Source organism: Protopterus annectens, chromosome 6.part0 (assembly GCF_019279795.1).
Source record: "Protopterus annectens isolate FY-2018-M chromosome 6.part0, PAN1.0, whole genome shotgun sequence".
NCBI classification, from domain to species: domain Eukaryota; kingdom Metazoa; phylum Chordata; order Ceratodontiformes; family Protopteridae; genus Protopterus; species Protopterus annectens.
In genome coordinates this window covers 1,124,361,789-1,124,373,122 of record NC_056737.1, presented here as the reverse complement: position 1 = coordinate 1,124,373,122, position 11,334 = coordinate 1,124,361,789, and the positions used below count along the sequence as shown (strand labels likewise).

General features: G+C 37.9%; 1 protein-coding gene across 1 annotated transcript in view; it reads right to left on the bottom strand.

Moving 5' to 3' along the window:
* LY75 (lymphocyte antigen 75) overlaps positions 1-11,334 on the bottom strand; it is a 3,856,564-nt gene that overhangs the window by 2,550,541 nt on the left and 1,294,689 nt on the right. The gene's annotated exons all lie outside the window — the stretch shown is intronic.

The following is an 11,334-nucleotide window of genomic DNA, read 5'->3' as shown; positions in this document are numbered from 1 at the left end:
GGGCCTATACAAGCCTAGCCATAACAATTCCCTGGGCATTTCTTCCCACACTATGTACTTCCCCTGGACCCCTGTCTAGCAGAGCGACTGACGTGATCCCCGGGGTGAATTTCCTTTCTCCCATCCAATCGTCAAGGTTCCTTTTGAAGAGGGCCAAAGAGGCATTCTGCTTGACATGTATGGGCAGTCTATTCCAGAGTCTGGGGAGTCTCTGGGTCAGGAACCTATCCCTCCAGCATGTTTTGTTTATTGTGATGACAAGGTTTAGATCCCTGGAGCATGTGGCTCTGAGGGATTGGGATTTCTTTAAGTGTAGCATGTCCAACAGCTCTGGGTTTGACATGGCCTTGAATGTTAAGCAGAGATCGCCTCTGAGTAGACGATATGCGACAGAGTATAGCTGGAGTTTATTAAGGTGGTCTGCATAGGGCATCTGCTTTAGGCCTGTGATTCTTTTAGTAAGGTATTGCTCTGTTTTCCTCCTGTCACTGTGGTCATCTAGATCTTTGCTTTTCACAAACAACCCATTCATTCTCCTTTCTCAGACTCCTATAAGGGGGAGATGAAAATCAGGAAAATGGCATACTCGTTTTCTGTTATACACTTAACACCATCCTCTGGCATGTAGAACCTGCTACAGAGACCTAGAGACCTAGTGGTGTGTGTGTGTGTGTGTGTGTGTGTGTGTGTGTGTGTGTGTGTGTGTGTGTGTGTGTGTGTGTCTACCAAAAGCTGCCTATTACACACGTGCTGTTCTGCAGGCCAGAACACATGCCCTGGTCTATACAGTGCCTCCTGTATAGATGCTCAGTCTCTGCTGTCTGACAGTCTTGCAGCAGGCAAAGAAAGTGGCCCTTCCCCCATGATGGGTAAGCTGGCATTAGACATTCTTTCTTGGCCAGAACTTACACTGTCTGGGTCATCAGCTGATAACGTCAGTTTGGGCTGACATCAAGATTTTGTTCCTATATGCCACCATCCCTACTAAATGACAGTCATTTCCTCACAATACCACAAGAGATCCATAAAGATACTCAGTGAATTACCCTTAATGAAAAATACTGTCATGTTGGCAGATTTCAATTATAAACCAAGAAGAAACTTCGCAGTATGGCGGTGTGATGTTCACTTCCTAAATTATGTTATGCACTTGGTTCACTTAATAAAAACTGAAATGTAAAATATAACTATAAAATACGTGTCGTGCTACAAAATAATCAAATAGAAAATAGTAGGTACTTCACAGCTGAGTTAAAATGGAATATCCTTTATTGAAAACACACAAACAAGCTATCCTAGTTCAGTATAATGAAAAGCATCAAAAACATTCCTTATTTACATATAATCAGGTTGTTTGGAGAAAGGGAGTAGTTACAGGGGATGATTCTGTTAAGAGCAAAAAAAGCATTAAAATCATTCATTTACACAAGTCTCCCTCCCCCCTTACCACCATAAGAGACTGTGCTAACTAAAACTGAACCTAGACATGTACAGACAAATTACAATCTAAGACCAGTTTATTAACACTTTGTATAGGCTAACCAACTGCACCCCTGCATTACCAGGCTATAATTCATACCACACCTTTTGGCCACCTAACCTGGACCGAAACAGTAAAGGTGGAGGCGTGCCCATATTCATTAAGGATATCCACACCTCCAGGCTAGTTGCTCAGCATAATGCATCCGAGATTATCCAAGTGCATCTAGCTCTGGGCAAGACCACGATCCAAATTGTAACTTTCTACAGATCCCCCACTATGCCCCACGATTCCCACTCCTCATTTCTTGATATACTGGAAAAAATTAGGGTACAACCCAGCACCCTAATAATGGGCGATTTCAACTACACCATCATTAACTGGGAAAACTACTCGTGTACCAACTCTTTTGCTCAATGTTTTCTGGAATTCATAAATTCCAATGCCTTGGATCAACTTATCCCCATCCCCACCAGGGGTAGCAATATCCTAGACCTGGTCATTACCAGCATGGGCAACCGGTGTTCTACACCAGAGGTCAATTCCTCATTGGCCAGATCCAACCACAAGCTAATCACCCTAGACATCCACATCCCACCCCCACCCCCCATTAGGGAAACCACCGTAAAAATTTCTCCAAAGCCAACTTCACACTTCTTAAGACAGAAGTGGCAAACTTCATGACACCCATGCAGATGGACAATAGCGGTACAACTGCTGAATCCTACACAAATGCACTTTATAAGCACTTACACGAGTGCATGGATCATGCTATCCCTAACAGAACCAAGATGCCATCCTCCAAAAAAAGGAAGCCAATCTGGCGGTCCCCTGCCATAAACAAACTCTACAACAGAATATAGAAACTATTGCAAAAAAAGAGTAAAATCGCATGATTGGAGGAACTCCCTGGTCAGCCTCAGTAAGAAGCTGAGATCCCTCATAAAATCCTCCAAAGCTAGTTATGAAAACAAAATCGCCACTGATTCTAAAGACAACCACAAAGCATTCTATAGCTATGTCAAGAATCTCAGTGGCAACACTCAAATCTGCTCTGAGTTACAGCACAATGGCAGTAAATATACAGAACCAACTGATATTGCCAACATCCTGGCAGATAGGCTCAGTGCTAACTTTATCCCCCCGCCCCCTAAAGGGCCCATGTCTATACCGGAAGAATGCAAAGTTCCTGTAATCACGGCTGCACAAGTAAAAAAACACACTCTCCAAAGCCAAGAATACAGCATCCACAGGACCTGACAACATCCCAGGCTGCGTTCTACACGAACTACAGAATGAACTGGCACCCCACCTAAGCACCATGTTCAATCATAGCCTCACCTCAGTCTTTGTGCCCACTGAATGACGCACAGTGATGGTTACCCCAATCCACAAAGGGGGAGCCACCACAAACCCCGGGAAGTACCACCCCATTAGCCTAATGAGCCTGGTCTGTAAGGCCATGGAACATATCATCATGGAACTTATAAACAAAGACATTGGTAATCTCCAAACTCTGGACCCCACCCAGTTAAGGTTTGTAAAAGGCAGATCATGTCTTCTAAACCTGATAGACTTCCTTGAAGCAGTCACCAAAGCCGCAGACGAGGGTAAGGTGGTTCACATAGCCTATCTAGATCTCGCCAAGGCTTTTCACACCACCCCCCACTATGGAATTATAGATAAACTCACTAAACTAGGTATAAATCCCCATGTCACAAGATGGGTTGCCAACTGTCTCACTGACAGAACCCACACTGTGAAAGTAGCAGACTCCAAATCCGACTTCAGACCAGTGACAAGTGGAGTACCACAGGGTTCAGTCCTGGATCCTCTCCTGTTTGGTATCTACTTTTCTGTAGTACAGGCTAACACAGAAGGTCTTTGTCTAACGAAGTTTTCAGATGACTGCAAACTAGGAGCCATAATCGAAACTCCAAACGATGTGGACATCCTACAAAAAGGCCTCACTGAGACAGATGCCTGGTGTCAAAGCCATGGCCTCAAGCTCAATGCCAAAAGTGCATTGTCATTTCCTTTGGTTAAAAACTCTGTACCCATGAGCTACCACATAGGTGGTAGTCTAATTAACACGAAAGTGTGATAAGAGACCTTAGGACACAAGTGGACAGTAGTCTCTCCTTTGATAATCACATCGCCACAGTAGTCAGGAAATCCTTCTACATGCCACACCTCATCACGAAAAGTTTCTCATCCAGGAAAAAAGAGGTCATTGTTCCCCTCTACTCGTCACACATTAGACCCATTATAGAGTACAACGCCCCTTTTGGTATGTACCTTACAAGACATAAGGCTGCAGAAATACCTCACAAAGAGGTTTACCGGCCTCAAACAGATGCCCTACGCAGACTGCATCAAAAAACTCCAGCTTTACTCCATCGCATATCGCCTACTCAGAGACGATCTCTGCCTAACATACAAAGCTATGTCAAACTCTGAGCTGTTGGACATGCTCCACTTAAATAAATCCCAATCCCTCCAAGCTACATGCTCTAGAGACCTAAACCTTGTCACCACAATAAACAGAACATGCTGGAGGGATAGATTCTTGTCCCAGAGACTTCTCATACTCTGGAATAAACTACCTATCTATATCAAACAAAGTTCCTCATTAGCACTCTTCAAGAAAAATCTTGATGATTGGATGGGAAACAGGAAATTCACCTCAGGGATCACCTCTGTGGCTCTGCTTGATAGGGGCACAGGAAAATAATTTTCTTGGGTGGCGAAAGCCAGGGTACCTTTTTGACTAGGCTTATATAGGCCATAGGGCCAACAGCCTAGTACCTACCTATGAACTAATTAATCAAAACTTTATTAATTAAGAAACAAACTAAAAAAATGACTGACTAACAAAAAGCTCTAGCAATAGACATCTACCAGAATAAATATTAATAAATATACAACTTTTAACAAAGATCACTTTCATATCAAATAAATACTTCATCAGATTTGTGTGTCAAAAACAAATCATAATATGAATGAACGTGTATAGATATACAACTGAAAATCTAAGTAGGATGAAAAAACAAACGTAATTGCTAAGCTGGAAATACAGTGATAAATATTAAAAATAGAGAGATTTCAGTTATACTTTAACTGGCTTACCTACACCTCATACCTCTCAACCGCTTATCAGAAAAATCAGTGACAAAATGAAAAAATAAATGATGGACAAAGGCTCAAAATCAGGGACAGATTTTATATGTCAGTCTTATATACTTAGTAAGTTATTTAGTAAGTTGCTAGAATAACAGGATTTGTATTACCATGTATATTCTGTAGAAAATGGAGTCTGAAAGTCAAATACTTGTCTTTGTGTAGTGACTGCAATACTCAATTTGTAAGAAACATCATAGATTTTATGAGGGACAGAGCAGAAAATATGAGGCAAAATCAGGGGTATTTTGTGAAATCAATGTCAGTTAAAAGCTATGCTACATGTCAAAAGCTTGGTTTGACCTAAAACTCCAGGATCTAATTAATGCTAATTCCCTAGAAGGAACAAAGAGTTGACTTGGGACAGGGGGGGGGGGGTCACACTGGACCTATTCCTTACCAACAAAGCCCCTTAGTGTACCACCCCTTTTTGAGTCAAAGACATACTGCAGATTAGTAGCCTACTATCCTAAAGCTGCAAACTCCAGCACTACAAACAATCCTGAGTTTAAGGGCTTTAAACATACAAAACTGATGAGCTCTCTATCTTTAATCACAATTTCACTAGCCCCCCATCTATCTTTAGCTGCTACTTATGCAGCTGAGATATACTCTCACCCACATGGGTGTATAGATCTAGCAGTCCCAATTAAAACAGACAATAATTGGAAATTTAAAAATAAACCACCTTGGTAGTCCACAGGTAAAAATAAGCTAATTAAGAAAAAATCTAAAATCCAAAAGCAAATCATAAGCTAATCACATTAAAGAATATAAAAAGGTCAGGAAGTAATTAAAAACAATGACCAGGAAGGTCAAATGTAAATGTAAATTAAATGTATCAGAAGCCAAGCATAACTTCAAATCATACTTTAGCTACATTAGACAATTTAGAAATGCCACTCACCAATGTTTTGAATTAATCCTAAAGGTATTGCACATGCTGCCTCTAAAGATACAACAAATTTACTTGCCAACAGGTTTTGTGCTAACTTTAAATGAGAAACAGTAATTAAAATTCTGCAAATCCCAAAGTCCCATACACCCCTACAATCAACATGGAATAGGTCCTGACTTTGCTGTCAAATACTAAAAACACCTCCTCCCTGGGACCAGGCAATCTACCTAGATGCCTAATAAATAATGCCAAACATGCCCTTGTCAACCCCTTTCTTCACTTGTTTAACTTAAACCTAACCAAATTATATGGCCCCGAGGTATGGAAAAGAGCTGTTTTCATATCCCTTCACAAAGGGCATTCTACACCACCTTGGGAACTGCAGAAGTATATTAGCCAAATTTGCAAGGCCACGAAAAAAGAAGTTATGTACCTACCATAACGTTCCATGTTAGTTGTCCTTCATCTAGCCTTCATTCTTGCTGGATGGGTTCGGAGCTGATCCTCAGCTCCGATTAGGCCACTTACTATAGCTTGAGAGCTCTTTACTGGCTCGAGGCTACCTCTTATCCCAGAATGCCCAGCGTCAGCTACCCAGATCCCGTTTGAGATAGCTCACACTAGACATAATTATAGAAGATAACCCATTAATAAACCTGGATATACAGTTAATTGTCATGGTTTGCTTGAGAAGCAACTAATAAAACAAATCAGCCAGTGCAGGGCCAGCCTTAGCTGAAATGGCACCCTAGGCAAAGTAGTGCTCTGGTGCCCCTTAAGCCCCACCCATGCAGTTCTCAAGGAACACCCCTATTTGAGCCTCGCCCACAGCTAGGTCACTCCCACAAAAGCCACTCCAGTCATTTCTTTCAGTTTTTTTAAATGCCTGAAAAATCAGTGAATGCTTTGTCATAGTGTAACAAAGGGAGCAAGCCTTACACACCAGCACATCACTGACCAGTACAACAGACACTGGGCACTGACTGACCATAATCAAATATATAGCATAAACGTAGTGTTACAATGCATGAGATCGACAGCAATCTGTTTTGTCAGACTGAATAAGGGACAGCAAAAAGGTTTACTAATGGATGAGCACAACAGTTTTAGAGTTTGGATATGTATGTTCACCTTTTACATATGCCGATAGCTGTCCATCACCTCTACCAAACTTAGCAGCATATCTGGTTAGGTTGGAACACCACTTCAATAATCAACACAATGGTATTCCAGCAGAAAGACAATCCATGGAAATTGCTTTCCTAAGAATAAGAGACAAAACCCTCCATAGTTGTCAACCGTACCTGCCAATGTGGAACAAAGTGGCAAAGGTGGAACACTTTCTTGCAGTATACTAAAGTCCATCTAAGCTGATCAGTGTAATTAAAATAATTTCTTTATACTTAGGACTCAGCCCTATTTATCATGTATCTCAGTTACAATTTTACATAAGATTACCTTTCAACTTGTGCCACTGGAAGGGCAATTCTTAACTACCACATTGGCTCAAGTACTGTATCATGCAACACAATGAAATGTAACAGCTATACCAGTTTAAGCCATGCAATCAGATTTACAAAATTTAAAAACTGACTTAGTGCCTCCAGTGCTTGTTAAGTATATATAATGTTAATAAATTATTCAATTTTAGTTCCTTTGCCCCCAAAAGTATATATGTGGAGGCAAGCTCTATATTCAGCTACAATCTAAAAACCAGGGAGCCAGCCCCCCTATTCTTAAAATAGAACCAAAATCGCCACATGGCTATTCTTGCATAATATAACTGAGTGCCCAGTTAAGCCACAAGGGAGTAGGAAATGGCAAACATATGATTACAATTCTCAGTTATCATACAACACAAAATTAAAACTAAAAATGGAAAGCTATTTTAACAGCAGGGAATATCACACTATAGACAAATATAAAACAGCTAAAATTGCTACCAAAGTACAATATAATTGTCACACAGACTATGTCATCAATGGTACAAACTGATACAACAGCAATATAATGGAAGGTAACACAATAGAAAATGCTACATGTTATAACAATGGGCTATTATTTAATAGGCTTAAATCAGTTGGGCATAAAAAATACATGTGTGGTGCACGCATGCCATTACCACTCCAGACATACTTAGATTATTCCAAAGACAGACTGTGGCACTTCATTATAATGCTAACTAAATAATGTCTATCATGCTTAGCTTTCATTTGTATGATATAAGTAGTTACCAAAGTACATAACCACTGTTCTTGCTAATATGCATCACTGCATCAGAAAGAAAGCTCTTGCATTGCACATGATTTATAAACTGCCTTCACAATGTAGCAATGAAAGGAATGGTGATGACTTCATGAAACAGCCCACTATATAACATTTATTTCTAAACCAAAACTAGCAAGAATACCAATGGTAATGACTTCTTGAAACCAAAAGCCCACACAACAGGTATTTGTAAACCACAGCCTTTTTAGAAGTTTCTTCATCATTATGCAACTGGTGCAATTGTAACAGATAGGAAAGGAAAACTTAGCATTTCTTTCCATCAAAGGTTTTCTCCAACATTCATACACTGGCCATACCTCTCAACCTCTTAGAGCAAGAAATCTTGACAAAGCCGTAAAAAGAGGGACAAAGGCCCCCAAAAATAGGACAATGTTTAAATATTGCTGTTACAAACTTAGAAAGCTGATATAAGTAACAGGTTTTGCATTAACATGAATTTTCTAAAGGATATGAATTCTGAAACTCAAATGTCTAGCATTTCCTAACTTCAATCTTTAATGATTTACCAATAATTTGCCAAAAAAAAAAAAACACAATTTGATGAAAAATGGACAAAAAAAAAGAGGCAAAACTCTGGATATTCTTTGGAACTCTATACACACCGGATATAGGCAGATTATAAAATGGCAATAGTGTGATGCACAAATGAAACAAAGCACTGATACCAAAACTTTAAATCCAATAACCGACAATAGTTGAGTAGAGAAACCTTTATAATAACAACAAAGCTTTCAGGTTAAAAACCCTTTCTCAATGTATAACAACAGGTATAATGAAAACGCCCATATATATACATAAAACAAATCATATGACCTGCAGCCATGATCACATGATTCACATAAAAGAAGTATTTATAATCAATACTTAAAATTAAACATTTTAAACATGAAAGTATATGTAAAATGTATATATATACACACATAAAATATGTTAAAATACAAAATCATTTTAATCTGGTTTGCTGTATTCTAGTTAAAATAGGTTTTAGAGATATTGTTGCATTTAAACCAGGGGGTGTATCTGCAGAAAGCCTAACTATCCACTCATATTCCTTAAGGTCCAAGAAATTGGACAAATCTCCTCTCCTAGTTGTTGCTAAAACTCGATCAATTACCCTAAATTTAAAACAATGTTTACTTCCTAGGGACTCAATGTGCCTAAACAGTGCATTATTCTCATTAGAATGTCTAATGTTAGACTTGTGCTCTGTTATTCTTTCTTTAAGTTTTCTGGTGGTTTTTCCCACATAAAAAGATGGGCAGATTTCACATGTTGCTAAGTAAACCACATTATTAGTAGCACAAGTAGCATAACCATAAAAATTAAACACCTTGCCTGATACTGGATGTACAAACGTATCACACTGAGGTGCATCTTTATATTTAACTATATCACCACAGCTACTGCAATTATAGCAAGGATAAGTACCTTGTTTTATATTTATGTCCAAACTAGGTTTTACCTTAATAAAATCTTTATATCCTAGTATACTTTTTAGTGTTCGCATATTTCTATAGCTGAAATAAGGTTTGTCACCTACTATTAATCGAATGTCTTCTTGTGCTAATAATACCTTCCAATATTTAGTTATTATTTTTCTAATGACATCTGACATTAAATTAAATGAGGTTGTAAATCTCAATTTATTTACATTTCTCAAGTGTATTTCTAATTCATCTCTTTCAATGGGTATCCTATTGAAAGTAGGTTCATATATTCCTTCCCTATGTGTTATTATATAATCCTTAGTGTTTACTAATAAATCCACTAGATATCCACTATTCTTAAATTCCTCATAGGTTTCATCTAATTGCTTCATAAAAGTTTCCAGCGTTGAGTTTAGTCTACTTACTCTAGCCATTTGGGCTTTGACAATGCCTTTGAAAACGTGGGGTGCATGCATGCTGCTTGCATGCAAATATCTACCTGCTGCTATTTCTTTCTTGAATACAGATGTGCTAATACTATTATTATGTTTAGTAATTGTCACGTCTAAGAAATTTATAGATGTATCTGATGCTTCTATTTTAAACTTTAAAAAATTAGTAGTATTATTTAAGAATGAGACATAATCCATAAGTTCAGATAAATCTCCTTTCCAAAGAAGAAAACAGTCATCTACAAACCTCTGATAAAAAACAATATTATCATTCAAGAATTTCTCTCCATCACTTATATTTTCTTTCTCCCATTGGTATAGAACAAGATTGGCGTATGTATTCGCCACATATGTGCCCATTGCTACCCCTGTTTGTTGTAGATAAAGATTATTATCAAATAAAAATATGTTATTTCCCAACACTAATTCGAGTAACATGCAGACATTTTCTATATGTCTAGTTATAAAATTAGAATGTTGTATTAGAAAGCTTCTTATAGATTCTACTCCATGGTCATTGGGAATGACCGTGAACAATGAGTTAATGTCCATAACCACCATATACATGTTGTTAATGTTGGCATCTGATTCCTTTAGTCATGTATAGCATTTCTTTAGTTTTACCAAGAAATCTGATGTATCTTTCAATACTGTCTTACACTTATTTAATAAAGGCTGTAGCTGCTTCTGTAAATATAGGGATATCGGCTCTGTAATCCAGCCCTTGCCAGATACTATGGGCCTCATTGGTGGATTGTCCTTAGATTTATGTACCTTGGGAACCCCATATAATTGTGGGATAACTGGACAGGGGACCGTAAAGAAATGAAATAAATCTAGTGTTATGTCATTTGACAATTGAAGTTCATAAATACACATATTTACATAACTAATACACCTTTTTACGTCCATAGTTGATACATTTTTAAAAGCAATTTGATCATCTAATAATAACATTACAGCTTGCTTATACATACATTTATCCATAATGACAATGGAACCTCCTTTGTCAGCTTGCTTAATTATAATATTTGCATTATCTCTAAGTTCATTCATTGCCATATATTCAGAATATGTAATATTAAAGGACCTATTACTTCTTTTACCTTCATAAGCTTGTCTAATATCAAACTCACATAGGTTATGAAATGCTGTTAGTACAGGTGGATAACATGGCATAAATGTACTACGTCTCTTGCATAAGTCAATATCATAGTCATTATTTTTAAAAATTTATTTTAATGCTATAGATCTAATAAACAGTTTTAGATCAGTTAAAACTTTAACCATATCCTCCATGTGGGTGGGTATGAAACCCAATCCCTTATTTAATAAAGCTACATGCTGCATTTTATGTGTGTATATATATATATACATTTTACATATACTTTCATGTTTAAAATGTTTAATTTTAAGTATTGATTATAAATACTTCTTTTATGTGAATCATGTGATCATGGCTGCAGGTCATATGATTTGTTTTATGTATCAAATAGTGTGATGCAGTCACTAAATGCACTGTGGGATTGGTCTCCTTGTTACATTGCTACTTAATTTGGACAGTTTAAGCTATGCCCACCGAAACTCAGTCACACCTCTTCCACTTCA